The sequence below is a fragment of the Pongo abelii genome, chromosome 16, assembly GCF_028885655.2.
Source record: "Pongo abelii isolate AG06213 chromosome 16, NHGRI_mPonAbe1-v2.0_pri, whole genome shotgun sequence".
NCBI classification, from domain to species: domain Eukaryota; kingdom Metazoa; phylum Chordata; class Mammalia; order Primates; family Hominidae; genus Pongo; species Pongo abelii.
Genome location: NC_072001.2, coordinates 15,934,250 through 15,955,921, shown reverse-complemented (window position 1 = coordinate 15,955,921; position 21,672 = coordinate 15,934,250). Strand labels below are relative to the sequence as shown.

The 21,672-nt window shown below is 38.9% G+C and overlaps 1 pseudogene; it reads left to right on the top strand.

Moving 5' to 3' along the window:
- The window catches only part of LOC129053811 (ADAMTS-like protein 3), a 128,137-nt pseudogene that overhangs the window by 81,202 nt on the left and 25,263 nt on the right, over nt 1-21,672 (top strand).

The following is a 21,672-nucleotide window of genomic DNA, read 5'->3' as shown; positions in this document are numbered from 1 at the left end:
TTTTTCCGTGAAAGGCCAGATAGCACAGTAAATATTTTAGGTTTATTAAGCTATATGGTCTTCATTACCATGACTCAATTCTGCCTTTGTAGAGCAAAAACAGCCTTAGATAGATATCCATAGATAGATACTTAGGTTGTTTCTTCCTTTTGGCTACTGGGAATAATGCTGCCGTGATCGTGAATGTACCAATATCTGTTTGTGTCCCTGCTTTCAATTCTTTTGGGTATATTCCTAGAAGTGGAGTTGCTGGATCATATGGTAATTCTATGTTTAATATCTTGAGGACTTGCCATACTATTTTCCATGGTAGTTGTACCATTTAACATTTTCACCACCAATTAACAAGGGTTCTTCTCACCACATCCTCACCAATACTTGTTATTTTCTGCTTGTTTTTTTTTTTTTTTTGTATAATTCTCATCCTAATGGGTGTGAAGTGGTACCTGATTGTGGTTTTGATTTTCAATTCCCTAATAATTATTGATATTGAGCATTTTCATGTGCTTATTGGCCATTTGTATAGCTGTTCTGGAGAAATCCAAGTCCTTTTGTCCTTTTTATTGACTGGGTTGTTTTTTGTTGTTGTTGAGTTACAAGTATTCTTTATATATTCTAGATAATAACCCCTTTCCAAGATGTGATTTGCAAATGTTTCCGCCCATTCTGTGGGTTGCCTCTTCACTCCGTTCATAGTGTCCTTTTGTGCACAAAGGTTTGATTTTGATTTGGTCAAATTTAGTCTTTTTTCATGTGTTTCCTGTGCCTTTAGTGTCATATCCAAGATACCACTGTCTTATTTTTTAACCTTCCTTTTTTAAAGTCTTCAATGTATATATTGGCAGGCTTTCCACATCAGGTCATATAGCTTCTTATTACTTTTATCAGTTGTAGAGTATTCCTTAGTATGGATGTTCTTGTTTATGTAATCGTTCCCCTATTGATGGACATTTAGGTATGGTTCAGTCTTTCCTTTTACATGTATACATGTTAAAAACAAACAAAAAATCTGGAATGGACATTCGTCAAAGTGTTAGAAGTGATTATCTCTGGGCAATAGGATTAGAAAAAGATTTATTTTGTATTTTTGTTTATCTGCATTTTCTAATTTTTAATAATAAACAGGTATCTCTATTTAATAAAAACTTGCAAACTAGTCAATCAATATATTGATATCCTGTGCTTCACTAATTTCACTCTGGAGAGTTTATCCAAAAAAAATTGTTTTGCGTAAGTTAGACAAAAACGTCTGCTTGAAGTAATTCATATCATTGATAATGTTCTAGTTTCATTTAGAAACAGACAATGTTCAGATAGGGGACTAGTGAGATAAAATATCATATATGAGCTTAGATTATTATGTGAACACAAAAATTAAATTATCAGAGTATGTAGCAGTGTGAAAAAACATCTATGAGGACCAGGATTTCCAGTAGGTAATTGTCTAGGCCAAGATCATGAAATTTTTCTGTGAAAAGTCAGATAGTACAGTAAATATTTTAGCCTTATTGAGCCATATGGTCTTCATTACTACAACTCAATTCTACCTTGATGAGCATAAACAGCCTTAATGAATGAATGAGGAGGTGTGGCTAGATTTGGCCCAGGGGCCACGGTTTGCAGACCCTCATCAAAGCACGTGGATTGGTCCACGAGAGTAAAGGCAATTGAGGTAGGCAGTGCATTTACTTTAAACGTTTCTTTAATGTTATTTAAGGGTGTATTTAAATGAAATTATGTAATATTCATCTGCTTTACACATAGTTGGTGATTTCCAAAGATTTATTTATTTTTTTCTTGAGACAGAGTGTCACTCTGTTGCCCAGGCTGGAGTCCAGTGGCACGTTCTCAGCTCATTGCAGACTCCACCTCCTGGGTTCCAGCAATTCTCCTGCCTCAGCCTCCTGGGTAGTTGGGACTACAGGCACACGCCATCACACCTGGTTAATTTTTGTATTTTTAGTAGAGATGGGGTTTCACCATCTTGGCCAGGCTAGTCTCAAACTCCTGACCTCAAGTGATCTGCCCACCTTGGCCTCCCAAAGTGCTAGGATTACAGAAATGAAATATAGTTAAGAATGTTTTGCAGACACCCCCAGTTTTGATTGACTTGCTCATTTTCATGGGCCTTTAGTATACTGGTTTTATTACAGTTGTGTTCTATTCTTTCCCAGGAGAAGAAAATGTAATTGCTGTTCCTTTGGGAAGTCGAAGTGTGAGAATTACAGTGAAAGGACCTGCCCACCTCTATAAGTAGAATTTAATCTTAACACTTTTTAATATCCTGAAGGTTTAGTTAGCCAAAAAAAAGAAACCAACAAGCAAAAAAACTTTCTCTAAGTTAATGGGTAATGTTACCAAACTTGCGTCCACTTACTTGGCACAGCAAAGCTAAACTCTGACATTAGGATTTGCAGCCAGAGACAGTGAAGCATTTATTGCAGAGCACCAAGCAAGGAGAATCAAACAGCTCATGCTTAAGACCTGAAATCCCTGATGTCTTACATGTAAGGATTTTTAAAGATAGGAGATAGAAGTTACAGGCAAAGTCACAAATTAATACATGGAGGCTATGCACTGGTTTGACCTGAAAAGGTGGAATATCTTGAAGTGGGGGCTTACAGACCATAGGTAGATTCAAATATTTTCTGATTTGCAATTGGTTAAGAAAGGGAAGTTTTGCCTAAAGACTTGGAGTCAGCAGAAAAGAATGTTAGATCTGGCCCTTGGGCGTGATCTCCACGTGCCTCAGAGAGAAATGTAGGATGAAGAAAGGCAGTGAGAGTTCAGCCTCAGTTCCCTCTTACCGGAGGTCTCTGTGCCAGTGGATCTATTTGGTGGGGATCTAGATTTCCTGAAAAACTATTCAGGGACATATGTTAAAATGTTATCTTTAGTTTCTATAGGGAACCATACATCCTGTGACTCTAACTTTTTCTGGCTATTGTTTTAATCCACTATTACCTTGTTGCTTGTGAAGTTGCTCATTACTTCTCAAGGCTAGCTAGGTGCCTGGAATTTCTCTTGAAGGAATTCAAGATTTTCCTTTATTTCCATTCTTGGGGTGGTGGTACTCTGTTGGGTATCCCCAAGTATTCTGTAGTGGGCAAAATAGCCTATATAACCAGGGAAATTATCTGTGTTGTACCCTGAATTTTTCTGTTCTCATACCCCAATGGGAAATTTACCTGTTTAAGATTAATCCCCTCATGGGAGAATAAAAACCAAATTTTATGTCAAATAAACTAGTTTTGTATAGGATGGCTGGGTGTGGTGACTCATGCCTGTAATGCCAGCTCTTTGAGAGGCTGTGGCAGGAGGATCACTTGAGTCTAGGAGTTTGAGACAAGCCTGGGCAGCACAGGAAGACCCCATCTCTACAAAAAATTTAAAAAAAATTAGCTAGGCATAGTGGCGCATGCCTGTAGTCCAAGCTACTCAAGAGGCTGAGGTAGTCCAAGGAGTAGCTTGGCTACTGCAGGCGTGTAGTCCAAGATCCTCCTTGAGCCTAGGAGTTCAAGGTTGCAGTGAGCTCTAATTGCACCACTGCAATCTGCCACTCCAGCCTGAGTGACACAGGAAGACCATGTCTCTAAAATAATAATAATACATGGAGAGTAAATTAAGATTTGGGAGTGTTCTGGAGATTTCAGCAAAGTGGGACAAAAAAACCAAAACAAAACAAACTTTAAAATACAAAACCTTATCAGTGAATATGGCTGATCAGAACAAGCCTTGCTGCTAGCACATCACAACTTCCCATCTAGGGGTCCCTGAAGGCCGACACTGGTTTCCCAGAATACTGCGAGTTTGAAACAATAAATAGATGATGGTGATGGTTTCACTCTGGGAATACACTGAAACCATTAAATTATGCATTTTAACAAGGCAAAGTTTATGGCATGCAAATTATACATGGAAAAGATGCTTAAAAATGCAGTAAATGGTCTTGATATTCTCATGATATTAAAGGCCATTCCCCAAAATTCAGCTCCAAAAATAGTTTTATAAATTGTAAAAACAAAATAAGTAAACAGTAAACAGAATAAGTAAAGGTGAACACTTTGAGGCAAAAATTCGTTTATGTGTATATGTTCTGGCATATTCAACATAACTTTATATTCAAGACTGGCGCTCGTCCAAGAACAGGGCTCAAAAGTGTTCCCATTTCTCCAAGAGTGACAAATCTGTTGCTTGGACTATTTTCCTTTCTGAACAATCTCACAATTGGCAGTAGAAGTATTTCTGAAAGTTATCCTTCTTTGCTGATGAATAGAACTGGCTTCATTTACAAAGGACTTAGTTAACATTTCTGAATATCTAAATATAGAAGTGGTTTTATTTCCTGGATTTATACAACTTTTTTCTTAATTTTTATTTGTAAAAGAGATATTTCTGAAATGAAGATTATTTTGCAGTAATAAATCATTCTTTTAACATCCACATTAACTATAACTATCCAAAAGACTGCATTACTAAGAACTGAAAATACCTAGCAACATTAATATCAGTCTCTTTGCTGTGGAGTGAATTTTCATTACAGAATATCCATCTGACATACTGCCTAGAGGTGTTTGTTCAGATCCTGAATTTCCAGTCCTGTCCCAAGCCTGGCCACAGCATTATGGGGAGCACCCAGCCCCAAATTTTCCAGGAGTGCATCCCTTCAAAAATGGAAGCAATAAGCAGATCCCTGCAAAACAGGTTTTATTGTAGCAAAACCTTAGCATTAAATGTGTTTGACTAGCAATAAACTTAAGAAGCCAAGAGGTCATAAACCAAAAACCTCCAATTCGATTGGAAGAATATTTTCCCTTTAAGTCCTATCTAAGGACCATATATAGAGATGTATAAATATAAGCATGGATACAGTACCTAATGACCAATCAAAGGAAATTGACATGAATTAAATTAGCATATACTATATAAATACAGCTCTACTGTACATATAAGTTTGATGTATTTATAACTATGTTAGCCATGCTAAACACTCATTCCACGTTTACCTGACAGTACTTTCGTGGCCTTTAGAATTTAGGAAGACCTCTTGGGGATGGTTACCATGACCCTGCCTTTTTTGAAAGAAGCCTGAACTGATACTTCTCAATGCAAATCCTTCAACTAGAAGCAATTAGAAGCATTCATCATTTTCTAGGCATAATTTCTTTTATAAATAACTAGTAGTGGATTAAAATATTTAAAGGCATCACTAGAGACCTGAGTTGTGAAGATTTGGGGATACAAGAAAGTCTTGATTTCTAATTTTTACTCTTTTTGAGACTACCTATCATATCTTCCTCAACACTTCCCTCCCTCCCCTCAATATTAAGTCTGGAGAGGAGAAAGAAGTTGGGCCGTGGGCAGCAGGAAAGAAGGCTCACACTCTCTTCCCTTAATTCTGGTGGGGATGTTTATAAGCTTCCTGGGGTCTCCTACACACTAACCACCTTGCTGCGGAAACCACAGAGGGTCAGTGAAACCTCTGAGAACCAAAGGGCTTGTGCATGCAGCTCTCACTAGCCATGAATCACACATTGTGAACAACATGGGGCTGCAGTAAATATAGGGAAATGGTGGAAATTAATAAAAACTTAAAGGTATCCATAAGTCAATACATCATCTGAATTGTTGATTGAAACACCACAAACTCCTTTTTTTGTCATTTAAGAGGCACCAGCACAAAGGAGAAGCAAGTTTGCCACCAATAAAAATGACAATTTTAAAGAATTGCATCGGCCTCCACCTTGCCGTGGATTTGGCACAATGGCTTTGTTAATCCAGATTATCAGAATTGTTTGCGTCCATAAACTCTACATTCACCAAATCAGTTTACCAGTCTTTCTTCACCCACCTTTGACTCTGCTTACCCATTTACACAATTGAGGTCAAAACACCTGCTTTCTGCCTCCTAGATAGGCAACCAGTGTTTGTGCTTTAGATAACCAGAAGCCTTTTGAAATACTCAAATTAAAAATATTTTACAATAAGCGTACCATTTAGTGGAAAGCAGAGTGGTTTGGGTAATTTATGTGAACTTGAAAATTGTTTTTGCTACTTGTGTTTTTATATCCGTGTCACTGAGACTCTTAGACACTGTTAAAATAGTGGCTAGATTCTGTATTAAAAACAAAATATCAAAACCAAGTTAACAAAAATGCTGGCCTTTGGTTTAGGGAATGGATATCATAGCAACTGGTCCTCCCTTCCTCCCAGATTACCTTCCCAGATTTTTACACCCCCTGCCCCAACTCTGTATCCCGATCTGCAACTCGGAACACTGTGGTCCAGAAGGTTAGCACAGTGGGAAAGCAATTACTACCCCAACACAGCCGCGAATCCATTGCATGCTACTTGAATTTAATCAAGTCATTTCAGGCTAAATCAGTGTCTAGAAACTTGTATTTTGCATGCCTTCTGTGAGGATGCGTTATGTCCCACTTCATTTTGCGTCTTGATATTGCCTTAATGCTCTTAATGCTCATCGTTTTGTTTTTCTCATTGACTTTAGAGACATCCACCGTAGGGCCCACTTACTATCTCCAGTTCCCCATTTCATTTTTACTGACAACTCACTTTGTAACACTCAGTTTTATGTCTTCATTGGAACTAGGAAATGAATTTAATCTCACACTTTCCAAAAATCTATTGCGGTCATGGAGATCAGGGCCAAAGTGGTTGGGGTTTTGTGTGCCTAAAAGTAGCCAGCATTATTCTTCGACCGCTAGTGACTCCTCCAGATCAAGTAGCTCATGTCCAGCCTTTGAATTTTCCCAGAAAAGTTCCCAGCCTGCCTGTCAGGGATGATCAGGGATGTCTCCTAATGCCTGTTACGCAGTCTGCCCAGGGCACTTGAATTCCTGCAGCTGCTCCAGTGACAGAGAAAAATCCAGCAAATGAAAACAATCAAAGCCCAGCAGGCTATGGATGGAAGCTCCCTAATGCCAGACTATTTTGTCGCATTTTATCAGCTTTCCATTTTTGACCCTCAACGGAGTTTTGGTTCTTCTGTGTTCTTTGTTTGAGATTGTTAAAGACTGGTATGATATCACTGAATCAAGTGTGGGTTTTAGAATAGAGTTGGACCTGAGAGATTGTCTGCTCTGACTCCTCATTTTAGATATGAGGCAATGAAAACCCAAGGCAGAAAGTTAGAGAAAAATACAGGGCCAGAAACGCAGGTGCCCCAGAACCTAGCTGTATATACATTTTTTATTGCCTCTGTCAACGTGAAACCAGATCTACTAAGTATGGTGACACTTAGAAAATAAAAGAAAGAAAAGAAAGAGGGAGGAAAGACAGAAATTTAAATGAAGTAGAAATGCTTTTTTGTTTAAACTGTGATAAGCCAACATTTTTTTCTGTAGGAAATCTTAAAAGCACTTTTGTTCATGTGAAAGCAAATTTGAATAAAGGGGTTTCATGCACAAGGGAGGTCTTTGTGGCAATGCAGTGGTTCTGTATTTTGACTGTGGTGGTGGGTGATAAAATGGCATTGAACTCTATGCACATATTGTACCAGTGGCAATTTCCTGGTTTTGATATTCAACTATGCTTTTGTAACATGTAAACATTAGACAAAAGGGAATGAAGTTTACAAAGGACCTCTCTATACTATTTTTGCAACTTCCTGTTAATCTAGAATTATTTCAAAATGAAAAGTTTTGTTTGATAAAAAGCAAATTTGAAATTTGCTGTGATTTTTGTCTAAAAGAGTAGGCATAAGATCTTTTGAACAAGAAATAAAATGAGTGAACATAGCTTTACTTTGAGTATTAGCTAAATCATGAAAACATATAAAGAAAGAAAAGTTTTCTCTTTCCCCTTATGCTAGAAATGGCTCCAAAGAATTAAGTAGAACTATTTGGGTCTGCCACCCTTGTTAGCTCCTTTTTTATGGGCAATTAAAAATCTGATATATCTATTCCACCAATATCAATTAATGTTTGTAAACTGAGTGGCTATTTTGACATTGTTTTGATATCATATACTGACATTGTGCTTGCTAAAATGTCTTTTGTAATAAAATGCCTTTAAGATTGTTTCTTATTTGAATCGTATATTTTAATTTTAGTTATTGAATCAAAAACACTTCAAGGAAGCAAAGGAGAACACAGCTTTAACAGCCCCGGAGTCTTTGTCATAGCAAACACAACAGTGGAATTTCAGAGGGCTCCGAAAGGCAAACTTTTAAGATTCCAGGACCTCTGATGGCTGATTTCATCTTCAAGGTAGGATGATCTTCTTCATAAACTTCATGTACCTGAATCCCAGAACATCTTGATTTTTAAAACAATAAGTTTGTTTAGCAAGAGGTCATCAATCATTGTTTTTTATACAGAGCATGTGTCATCAATATTTCCATATTGGCAGTCCATTCTTAAAAATTGTTCAGCACTCTTAAATTTCTGCTCCTAACCCTGACAGTTAAAGAACAAACTTCACTTTTATGGGGGAAGGATTGATTCTGTATTTATAATCTCTGGTTGCTTTGTTCAGTTTGTTTGCTGGTTTAAGAAACAGGGTCTCCCTGTGTTGCTCAGGCTGGTGCAGTGGCTGCAATCATAGCCTTGAACTCTTGGGCCCAAGTGATCCTTCTGCCTCAACCTCCCGAGTAGCTGTGTTCAGTTTCAGATAGAGTTTGGTGAAAATGGCCGATGGTTAAATGCACCATATCCTAAACCAGTATTGTGCCGCTGCATGTCTTCTTGCAAAGGAGAGCAGAGACAACAGGGGCTCATTTCTTACCCTCCTTTAAGATGGTTATCCTTAAGGCATCTTTACTTCAACCTTCAGCCCTTAGAACATGCAGTCTTGCAGTGGGCTGATTCAAGATCAGGATTTGCTTCCCCAGATGTTCTATGACAGATACTTGTCACAAGATACCTTCAGAAGAACTCTTCTTCTCTGGAACCATGAGCCTATGTCCCCTTTCTGGATGCTGCTGGGGCATCTTCCCTCATTCAGAGGACATGAAGTATAGTGGCCAATATATTTCCAAGGTGACACAGTTAGATACTCTTCTGATAAATTTGAAAATGCCTAAGAAATGAAAAAGATAGTTCAGTGTGTGGTTTTGCCTTATCCTGTTTCAGAAACCCATTCCAAAATGTAAATGGAAGCTAAAAAATAGCCCCAATTACCAGTTATAGTTTTCTGTATGAAAAAAACCCTTTAGCTTTAAAAAGCTGTCTCTGTTCTACATATTAATTTGTCACGGAATGTTTCACTGAGACATCAGTTGTGTCATCAGAGGAGCATGCACGGAGGTAGATGAGAGTTGCTAACTCATCCCAATCCCTGAGATACAAATTCAGCCTGCAGTGGGACCTGCCAAGTGTTGGCCTGCACAGTGTATTGTTTTGTTTCTGAAACTTTGGATTTTGAATAATCAACACTTAAAAATTGAGAGATTTTTACATCAGAAGATCAGGTTTTTTTTTTTTTTCTTCTGCTTCTCTGTAAAAATGGGAAGAGCTTGCATTTTACAATAGCAATAAGTGACTGTAACTGGGGAACAGCTGCCTTCCAGTCTCGGGTCTGCCGTGGTCCACACCACTATGTATTGTGTCCCTAACACTAAAGGCGTAAGTGGTTGGTTGCCATTCATCCTGATCTGGGCATTTATATCATCTGCCTAGCCGCCACAGACAGTTATGTTTCTGACTTCTGTGTCACATCCTTAAAGCATTGATCCAGTAGTCTTCTTAGGCAGTCATATTATGAAAGGTTTTGGGGAAGCCATAATTACCTTTTTTTTTAAAGTCTCTCTGGTCTATTGTTATGGCATAAATTCTATTTTCTTGCCCTCCTTAGGGCCTTCCTATGTGATTCTCAAGTAGAAAATATACACCACACACACACACACACACACACACACACACACACACACACACACACACACAGACACACACACACACACTTTTTGTTCTCTTTTAATTACTACTCAGAGAATCTGTATTCTTCTCAAGTCAACTTGGAGGTCCTTGACTGAATAGGAGATATTAATACAATGATGAAATGATGAAAGTACCCACAAAGATTAGTATTTCAAGATACTGTTTGGTTACAGTATCAGCATCAGTAGATCTTAACAATATATTGTTTATTGATACCATTTATAAAAACACATGTAAACTGCATATTTCTATGAGTTTGTATGTACACACACATATATGTATATGTATATTTTTAAAAATAATTTGGAAGGATACATTTCAAAATGGAAACACTAAAAAAAACAGTGACTATTTTAGAGGGGATAACATTTTATAATATCTAATTCTTAAAATAATGTTTAAAAGGAAGAATGTGGCTGGGTGTGGTGGTTCATGCCTATAATCCCAGCACTTAGGGAGGCCAAGGCGGGTGGATCACCTGAGGTCAGGAGTTCGAGACCAGCCTGTCCAACATGACGAAACCCTGTCTCTACTAAAAATACAAAAGTAGCCGGGTGTGGTGGTGCGCACCTGTAATCCTAGCTACTCGGGGGGCTGAGGCAGGAGAATCACTTGAACCCAGGAGGCGGAGGTTGCAGTGAGCCAAGATCGCACCACTGCATTCCAGCCTGGGCAGCAGAGCAAGATTCCGTCTCAAAAATAATAATTAAAAAATAAGTAATAAAAAGTAAATGGAAGAATGAATTCACATATCACGTGCATAATTAAAAATTACTTTACACCTTCTTGTCCGAATTATGTATTCACCTTTTAATAGAGTACATTTAAAAGAAAATGTGTGTGTGTGTGTGTGTGTGTGTGATGGAGTCTCACTCTGTCACCCAGGATGGAGTGCAGTGGCACGATCTCAGCTCACTGCAGCCTCCTCCTGAGTAGCTGGGATTACAGGCATGCACCACCATACCTGGCTAATTTTTTTTTTTTAATTTTTAGTAGGGATGGGGTTTCACCATGTTGGTCAGGCTGGTCTCCAACTCCTGATCTCAAATGATCCACCTGCCTTGGTCTCCCAAGGAGCTGGGATTACAGACGTGAGTTACCGCGCCCAGCCAATAGAGTACATTTTAACAGCATGTTCGGTGTACACTGTCTGCATTCATATTCAGTCCTCTATGTTCCTGTCTCTGAGTTCTGACTCTCTCAGATTTAATAAACAGTTCTGGACTTTGACTTCAACTCCTGGAAAGCTTTTGATCTCTCCAGACTGAAAAGGTGTTTTGAAAAATACGTTTATCAAAGAGGGTGTTACATACAACTGTCTGACTCATGCATAAATGGAGCCTCATTTTCATACCTACGGCAATTGTCCCTCATGGATGTGGTGTACTTAGTGGGGGAGAATGTGGCAAAATTGGAGACGCTTATGATGAAGTCAGAATGGCTCTGATGTTGTTTTTTTCCTGACTTGGGAGCTTGTCCAAATAATGTGGGTTTCTAGGAAGTATCCTTTTCCATCAGTTCCTTTGTTTTTTTTTTTTTTTTTTTTTTTGGTTCCAAACATTGTAGTATTTCCCAGCCTGTGTTGTTGCTAAGATAAGGAACTCTTTGCTTCCATTCATCTCCTCCTGGCCCGTCACACAATCAAGTTATGGCTGTACTTTGAGTGGGAGGTTAAAAGTGCCTGTGAGGTCACTGATGACAGTCAGCCCTATGTCCCTGTGTTTCATTGTATCTCTTTCCATTCCAGTCAACCAACAGAAGCTAGTCTATAAACGGAAGACCTGGCTTCCGCCTGAGAGAGGATGAGGCGGTGACTACCAGCCCTGCATATTCAGTGCTCATTTAGCACAGCTGTGGGTGCACTGAGCCAGGTGGAGGCACACGCTTTGCTACAGTTCATGTAGTAGACCTACTTCATGGGCTTTTGATAACTGTACTGTTGAACACTGCTGTATTCTTACATAAAGAGTGACATATGTAGACATCAATGGGATGTTAGGTGGTCTTATAGGTATTGTTGCTCAGATTTTGCAGCTTAGCATCTCACTGTACCAATGAGAAAAAAATTTCTTTTTTCTACTCTTTAAGAAGCTATATTTTCATGGTTGGACCATTCTTGAAAATTGCACATCTCCTTCTTCCAGTGGATTTCTCATTGTATATGCTTGTTTTCCCGAAAATCCTGTTTCCCTTTTTTCATTTTTTTTTTATTTGTATGTAGCTACAGGGCCTCACTATATTGCCCAGTCTGGTTTTGAACTCGTGACCTCAAGCAATCCTCCTGCCTCAGCCTCCCAAATTGCTGGGATTACAGGTGTGAGCCACCATGCCCAGCCCTCAATGACCTGTTTTTCATGGATGACCCTTGTTATAGCACTAAGGGGTATTTTGCATTAGGGCCCTGCTTCTTCAATATGCGCATGTTGCCACCAGGTAGCAGTAGTGAGTCTCGGCTAAGTACAGTAGCTGATGCCATGTGCTTCATTGATTGACAGCGAGATAGACGCTATTCATTCAGTGAGAATTTACTGAATATTTGCATCTATGAGTAGATGTTTGTGAATATCAATTTTAAGTATATTCCCATGAGGATATCTAAAAAAATAAAATTAAATTACTTGGATAAAGACATCTTTCCATGGTTAATTTTTAACTACTATTGGTAGCTTTTCTCATCTTTTAAAATATATATATATCTTCAGGGAGAAGAAAACGTTTCTCTTCTTTGGGCTCTGAAATCTTCCTTTTTCAGCCAGTTGTCTTCTTAGGGATTCATGTTTTTTCCACTCTCATATTTTGTGTTTCTTCAGGAAAATGTTTTCTGATTGCTTTTCTACTAGTCCCCAGTTGTACAATCTCTGTCTTCAGTTTCCTCAGCTCTAGATATCTTTTATGCTGTCAACTCATTAGCCTCTTTTCTTTGTGGGGAGTTATGATAGTATATTTACCTTATGTGGGGATAGAGGATTTGAAACTGCCTGTCTTCGTTCTCTCAAAGAACACATTGGAGGCTTGCAATGCGGTGCAGATCGAGGCTACATTTACACATTCACAGGTGTTTCAAAACTCTGCAAGACACAGTTTTAGAGTCAGTGCCTGTATTAGCTTCACAAGACTGTTGTTAGTGAGTACCATAGCTGAGTGGCCTAAACAGCCGAATTTATTGTCCCACAGTTCTGGAGCCCGAAAGTCCAAAATCAGGGTGTTGGCAGGATCAGTTTCTTCTGAGGGCTGTGAGGGAGAAGCTGTCTTACGCCTCTCACCTCAATTCTTAGACTTCAGGCATCATCTTCCCTCTGTGCGTGTCTGGCTCTGGGTCCAAATTTCTCAATTTCTCCCATGCCTTTTTTTTTTTTTTTTTTTTTGAGACAGAGACTCACTATGTCACCTAGGCTGAAGCGCAGTGGCACAATCTCGGCTCACTGTAACCTCTGCTTCCTGGGTTCAAGCAACTCTTCTGCCTCAGCCTCCTTAGTAGCTGAGACTACATGCACACGCCACCCTGCTGGGCTAATTTTTATATTTTTAGCAGAGATGGGGTTTCGCCATGTTGGCCAGGCTGGTCTTGAACTCCTAGGCTCAAGCTATCCACCCATCTCTGCCTCCCAAAGTACTGGAGTTACAGGCATGAGCCACCACACCTGGCCAGTCCAAATTTCCCCTTTTTATAAGGACACCACTCATAATGGATTAAGTCCTCCCAGTTACCTTACCCTAACTACATTGGCAAAGACTGTATTTCCAAATAAGATAGTATTCTGAGATACTGTGGGCTACGGTGGGCTAGGCTTTCAACATGTTGTTTTGGGGGCACACAATTCAACCCATAACAGTGCCAGCAGAAAAGAAAATTTACCTATTTCCTCATGCCTTACAATCATTGGGATTCTGTCTCATCCTAAGCATTTGTCGTCCATTCCAAAGGCAGAAACTTTTAGAATATTGCATATTTTACTGTAATGTGGTCTGTTGAAGGAAATTTCTTGGTTAAAGCAATTCATATACTGCTTTAGTAATTACCAGCATTCACAGCTAAGATACATGTATAAATGTAGACATACTATGAATAGTTTTATATAAAAATCTATTTCATAAATTTTGGAAATTCTTTTGAAGTGGCCAAGTCAAGTAGTTGAATTTGAATACCATTGACCTTTTTTGTTTGTTTGTTTTTGAGATAGGGTCTTGCTCTGTCACCCAGGCCAAGTACAGGCTGCAAGTAATCCTCTGGCCTCAGCCTCCCAACTACCTGGGACTACAGGCACACAACCCCACAGCCAGCTAATTTTTAATTTTTTTGTAGAGACAGAGTCTCACTATGTTACCCAGGCTGGCCTTGAACTCCTGAGCTCAAGAACCCTCCCGCCTCAGCCTCCTAAAGAGCTGGATTAGAGGTGTGAGCCACCATGCCTGGCCACATACTTTTATTATAAAACTCATTTTCCTCATCAAACAGTGCTAATACACTTTTGCAAATGTCAATGTGCATTTCACTTTTGCTATTCTCTGTACTTCACCATCTCCTTTGTCAGCAGAGCTGTTTGCCCTGCGGACTTGACAGCAGTGGTATGGCAGGTGAGTAATTAGCTGGAGTGCAGGAGAAAGCATTCATGTTCATCTTTTCATGATTAAAGTAGGGTTATTATTATTTTTAGCTTAGTCTTTTGTTTTGAAAGCCACCCTTAGTGGAGAGAGATGAAGATTTTCCAAATTGATTTAGTCTCCACAACATTTCCAGGGCCAAGCCTGGGGTCCTAACCCATAGCACATCTTCTGTAACATGGAGAGGTTGCTCCTTTCTCCAGCAAGGCTGCGCCTCAGTCTAGTGTCCTCAGGAGGATGTGCACACAGGGCATGTCCAGCCAGGATGTGGAAAGCCTTCTCCCTCTCCTGGTGCCAGGACAAAGGAAGCGGGCAGCGAGTCATGTTTCATGATGGTGGTCGCTCTCCAGGGCAGGGAGGCTTTCAGGGAGAGCCAAAAGCAGAAAAGGAGCTTTTGCTCCCTTCCCAGGCAGAGCTCCCAGAGGAAAGCACCTCACAGAAATCCCACCTCCATCAGCAACCCAGAGAAGCCGCACGAGAGTGAAGGTGGAATTAGTGCCCTGAAATGTTCAGTCACAGGTTGAGTCTGGGTTTAGCTCCCCGGAGTCTCCTTCAGTTCCTGAGTGGTAATGGAAGACATCTAGAAAATTTAATGTACTCTTGACTGGCCAGGGAGTGACAAGGTGGTGGCAAAATGACCCTTCAGCAGAGAGGTGTAGGTAGAGAGACTATGGGTTCTATTTTGTTCAGAAAAGGCCCAGTTTGTGCCTGTGACCCCAGCTGAATTGTTAGTAGCTCCTCCTTTCACTCTCAGAGCCATCCTGGCATGAACAATAAAGCCGATGGTCTCCCTAGTGCAGAGCTCTAAGCCAGCCAAGGATTGGATGGGGTCCCAGCCACACCACCGAGAACGTGCAGCAAGACAACAATGGCAGTGTCGAGGGACTAGGGGAAAGAGAGTGTGCCCACTGGCAGCAATTAGGGCCCGTTTGAGGATATCGTGCATGGATTTGAGTCAGTTGCTGTATATTTGCCCTGCACTGGAAGTAAAAGGCACTGATCCAGGTGTCACATGTGGACAAGATGATGTGATCCCCGGAAGCCCAGTGGGCCGTTTTCTTTCTTGTGGACCTTCTCAGCGAGGAAACCTCAGAAACTCCACAGTAGACCTTTTACCACCTCTCATCGACAAGAATTGGGTCACGTGCCCACTCTATACCATCCACTGCTGTGTTCATCTGGGTCCTGTAAGAATCAAATGCAAGGCAGGATGAGAAGTGCAAGAAACTTATTTAGGAAATGCCTGTGAGAAAAAAGAGGGAGAGAAAGCAGGGTGATGCTGAGAGAGCCATCAGATTGCACTGAAAATCTGACCATGAGTGAAGGAGAGAGGGAAGGAAGGAAGGTTGGATGCAAGCATCTTAAATGCAGTAGGTTCTAGGAGAATTCAGCAAAGCTGGAGAGGAAACCCTGAGCCAATGTCATTCATCATAGGCCTCCAGTGTCTCCCAAGAATGGCTCTGCCTTCAATACCCTTGCTGTGCTTAGTCACTGGCTAGGAGAATCCCATGGGAAGCTTGACCCAGAACTGGGGCTGTTGGCCAGTGACACCCTTTGCAGTTGTGTATCTGAGCAGAACACTCATTGGTCCTGCCACTAGCAAGGTAAATGTGAGCATGGTGATTCACTTAGAACAATCAGGATGTGCGGTGGCTCACGCCTGTAATCCCAGCACTTTGGGAGGCTGAGGCAGGCAGATCCCGAGATCAGGAGAACGAGACCATCCTGGCCAATATGGTGAAACCCCGTCTCTACTAATATACAAAAATTAGCTGGGCATGGTGGCAGGCGCCTGTAATCCCAGCTACTTGGGAGGCTGAGGCAGGAGAATCACTTGAACCCAGGAGGCGGAGGTTGCAGTGAGCCGAGATTGCACAACTGCACTCTGGCTGGGTGACAGAGCGAGACTCCATCTCAAAAAAAAAAAAAAAAAAAAAACAATCAGGATGTACATGTAAGACACAGGAGGGAGGAATGAACATGAACAAAATTGAGTGTCTGTAGAATGGAAAGGAGAAATGGATGCTGGTAGGGAATGGAATGTGTCTACTATGCTAAGGATTTCTCTTTCTGTAACACATCTAGCTTAATGCCTTTTCTCTTTCTTTTTTTTTTTCTTTTCTTATTTTTCTTTTCGGTGGTAATGGAGAAGACTTAGAAACCATTTATGTTTCTCTTAGGCTTATTATTTTAGCCAATTTTGAAATTTACATTTTTCTAGAGAAGTATCCAATTCATCTCATTTTTGAAACTTAGCTCTTCAAATGTAATCATGGTATTCCCTTATTGTTAAAAACAGTCTCCTCTTTACCTATAACAATGTCTCTTTCATTCCTAAACTCGTTTATTGGTTCCTTGCATAGTTGTTGTTTTGTTCAGACCATCCAAACATTGTCTCTGAGACATCTAACGACTAGATTTTTGTTTTGTTCATTAATGCAGAGGTTTTTTTACATTTCTATTTATATAAGTTTTTATTTCTTTTATCTTTGTCTGGATTTATTTTGGTGTTATATTTTCAGCTGCTAGAGCTGAATTCTTAATTCATTCTATTTCCATTTTTTTCTCCATTGAATGTATTTAGGGCTATCAGTTTCCCTATACAGAAGTTCTGAATTTTACTGTAGTGTAGTTTATCGGTCTTTAACATTTTACTTAGTGCTATTTGTATTCTGGTTGAGAAATCTGCCTCATCCAGAATTATGAAGAAATTCTTCTTTTTGTTTTTGTTTGTTCGTGGTTTTTTTTTTTTTTTTTTTTTTTTTTTGAGATGCGGTCTTGCTGTGTTGCCCAGGCTGGGGTTCAGTAGCACAATCATGACTTACTGCAGCTTTGACCTCCTGGGCTCAAGTGATTCTCTCACCTCAGCCTTCCAAGTAGTTGGGACTACATGTGCACGCCACCATGCCTGGATATTTATTTATTTATTTATTTATTTGAGTCTCGCTCTGTCGCCCAGACTGGAGTGCAGTGGCATGATCTCACCTCACTGCAACCTCCACCTCCTGGGTTCAAGCTATTCTCCTGCCTCAGCCTCTTGTGTAACTGGGATTACAGGTGTATGCCACCATACCCAGCAAGTGTTTTGTATTTTTAGTAGAGACAGGGTTTCACCCTTTTGGCCAGGCTGGTCTTGAACTCCTGACCTCAAGTGATCCACCCACCTCAGCCTCCCAAACTGCTGGGATTACAGGTGTGAGCCACTGTGCCTGGCCAAATTAAAAAAAAAAAATTTTTTTTTTTGTAGTAACAGGATCCAGCTGTGTTGCCCAGGCTGGTCTCAAACTTCTGAGCTCAAGCATTTCTCCCACCTTGGTCTCCCAAAGTCCTGGGAATACATGCCCAGCCCTTCAGATATTCTTCTATGTTTGTGTTTGGAAGCCTTAATGTTTTTCCTTTCACACCAAAGGCTATAATCCATCTAGAAATTAGTTTGTATACATTGTGAGGTATAATAGAATCAATATTTTTTCTATATGACTGTTTAATTGACCTAGAGCCATTAGGTGAGGAATGATCTGTTGCCTATTTCTCTGAAGTCTGGTAATAACAATGTATTTATGGACCCTACTTTGTTTCATTGATCTGTTTGTTTATTTGTGCCAAAACCATTGTGATATATCTACTGTAGCATTAAAATAAGTCTTGATATCTGGAAGTGTAAGTTTCAGCTTTGTTCTTGCAGATTATCTTTGCTTTCCTTGACACTGCATTCTTATATCGTTGAAATCAGCTTGTCTGTTTTTAAAAATCTGCTGGATTTTGATTGGAACTGCATTGGATCTGTATGTCAATTTAAGGAAAATTGACATTTTCCAATACTAAGTCTTTCAATTCATCAATATGGCATATCCATACATTTTTTAGTTCTTTTAAAATTTCTCTCAGTAATGTTCATAATTTTTACTCTATGTCTTTAATATCTTTTATTAAATTTATTTTCAGGTGTTGGTTATTTTGGTGTTACTATAAATGGTATTTTTTTCAGTTTCTATTTGTTTCTGGGGTGTGGAAATATTGATTTTTGTGTATTGACATTATATTCTTACTATATTCATGTATTAATACTAATAGTTTGTGAATTCTTTTGGATTGTATACATACACAATTGTGACATCTGCAAATAATGAAGATGGCAGCTGTCCTTGTTATGCATTTCACTTCAGGAGAAAAGTTCCCTATAATTCACCATTATATATGGTTTTTACTATAACATTTTTTATAGATATTTTATTTGGTGAAAGAATATTTTTCTTTTTCTAGTTTGCTTCATTATGTACAAGCACAGAGCTTTATCAAATGCATTTTCTGCATCTTTAGAGATGATCACATGGTTTTCTCCTTTTTCCTTTTTAATGTAATAAATGACATTGATTTTTCAAATGTTAAACCAACTGTTTCTTCCTGTGATAAACCTACCTAGTCATTGTTCTTTTCGATTAGAATTTATTGTTAGTTGCCAGGCGTGGTGGCTCACCCCTGTAATCCCAGCACTTTTGGAGGCTGAGGCAGGCGGATCATGAGGTCAGGAGATCGAGACCAGCCTGGCTAACACGGTCAAACTCTGTCTGTACTAAAATACAAAAAATTAGCCAGGTGTAGTGGCATGGGCCTGTAGTCCCAGCCACTTGGGAGGCTGAGGCAGGAGAATCGCTTCAGCCTGAAAGGTGGAGGTTGCAGTGGGCCAAGATTGCGCCACTGCACTCCAGCCTGGGTGACAGAGCGAGACTCCATTTAAAAAAAAAAAAAAGAATTTATTGTTAATATTAATTATTGTTTGTTAAAAGGTGTATCCTTTTATATATCACTGGATGTGATTTTAAATTATTTCACTTAAGGTTTTTGTTGTCGTTTTGGTACCTACGTGCAAGAAAGGGTTTGCTTGTTTGTTTTCTTGGAATGCCTTTTTCAGGTCTTGGCATTTTATTCTGCTTTTATAAAACAAGTTTAGAAGTGTTTCCTCTTATTCTCTGCAATAGTTTGCATACGATTGGTGCCATTTTTTTTTTCTTTAAATGTTTGGCAGTGTGCACCAGGAAATATTTAGAATTATGCATTTAATGTCTTTGAAAGATACAGATTCTTTAGATTTTCTTATTTCTTATGTCCATTTAGTTTCAATGAATTTGCCTATTTCAAATAACTTTTAAAAAGTTATTGGCATACTTTTCATAGCATCCTCTTATTGTTCGTTCACTTTCTGAACAACCTGTAGTATGTCCTCTTTCTCATTCCTGATATTGACTATTTGTGCCTACTCTTCTACTTGCTCAGTCACATCAGAGGGTTATCAATTTTATTAGACATTTCACAGAAACAACTTTTGGGTTCATAACTGTTTTACTCTAGTTTTCTTTCCTTATCATTAATGTCTGCTCCTATCTTTATTATGTCCACTCTTACCTCTTTAGATCCCATAGGCTGTTTTTTTCCTAAACTTCTTGAGATGGATTATGAAATCATTAATTTTCATCTTTTCTCCCTAAAACATATACATTTAAGTCTAAAAATTTCTCTCAATGCATACCTTATATTTAATTTAATAATTTTGATATGAAATGTTTTCCTTCATCATTCAGTTAAATTACTTTGTAAGTTTTGTAATTACATATTCTTTGACTTGTGGATTATTTGGAAGTATAACATCCAACCATGAGGGAATTTTCCAGTAATCATTTTAAAATTTATTTTTATAGCTTAATTCTACTGTGGTCAAAGAACATACTCCATATTATTTCAATATTTCAAAATTTATAAAACTTGGTTTGTGGCTCAGAATATAACAAAGTTTGGGAGAATGTGATGTGTAGTCTTCTGTTGTTGGATACAATGTTCTATGTATGTCAATTAGGTCATGTTTAGTAATTGTGTTATTCCAAATTATAGCCTTCCTGATTTTTGTCTGCTTATTCTATCATGAGAGATGTGCTAAAACTACCCCGTGACTGTGCATTGTGCCTTATCTATTTGGAGGCTAGGTTGTTAGGTATGTTCACATTTAGAATCATCGCATCTTCCTAGTGAATTGACCCTTCTGTGATTATAAAACGTTTCTTTCAGCACTTTGAGGATATCTCCCTATTGTCTTCTGACTTCAGTTTATTCTGTGGAGAAGTCAGCTATCAGTCTTCTTTTTGTTCCTTAGAAGGTAATTTGTCCTTTTTCTTCATCTGCTTTTAAGTGCGTTCCCTTTGTTTTGAGTTTTCATCAATTGGGCTATGGTGTAATTAGTGCCTTTCTTCAGCTTGAAGTCCAGGTGTCTCATGAATCTGTGGCTTGAGATCCACCATCACTTTTGACAGATTCTCATTTATTATCTCTTCAGATTAACTTCTCTCCCAAGCTCTTTGTTATGTATTTCTGGGACTGTAAGGACTGTAATTCTACCTTTACCTGTATCCAATTTGTCTAATTTCCACTTTCTTTTTACTGTCATTTTACTGATCCTCTGCTCAGGTGTGTCTAATTCAGGGATCAGCAGATTACGACCAGCAGGCCATCATTGTTTTTGTAAATAAAGTTTTATCAGAACAGCCACCCCTATCTGTTTACACATTGTCAATGGCTACTTTTGCACTATACTAGCAGAATTGAATAGTTGCAACAGAAACCATGCAGCCTGAAAACCTAAAATATTTACTATCTGGCTCTTTATAAAATACTTGCCAAAGTCTATTTTAATCCACTTTTAAGTTCGTCCATTGAGATATTGATTTAAATCATTGCATCTTTTATTCCTAGAATTTCCATTTTAGTTATAGCTTGTTTCCAGTGAAATTCCCCATCTTATAATTTGATTTCTTGAACATTTTAATCTTGTTCCAAGTTCTCTGAAAAACAGTGCCCGAGGCAAAGTGTTCCAATACTTGTGTTATAATCATAGGAATAGCATAAGGTGTTGCTAGGCCCCTCCTGCGGGGAAACAAGACTGAAGCCAAGGCCAGGGTTGTAGGAGGTAATAATGGTGTACTTAAGTTTTTATATTTTCATCAGTTAATACCAATATCTGGATTTCCTGTCATTATGTTTATAATGTCTATTTTTTTTCACTTTTTTGGGTTGTCATTAAATTTTGTTTTTTCTATTCTTAGTTACTTTTAAAGTTTGTGCTGTATATTATGGAAGAAAGGTTGTGGATATAATTTGAGATTGTAGTAGATTTATTGATACTGTT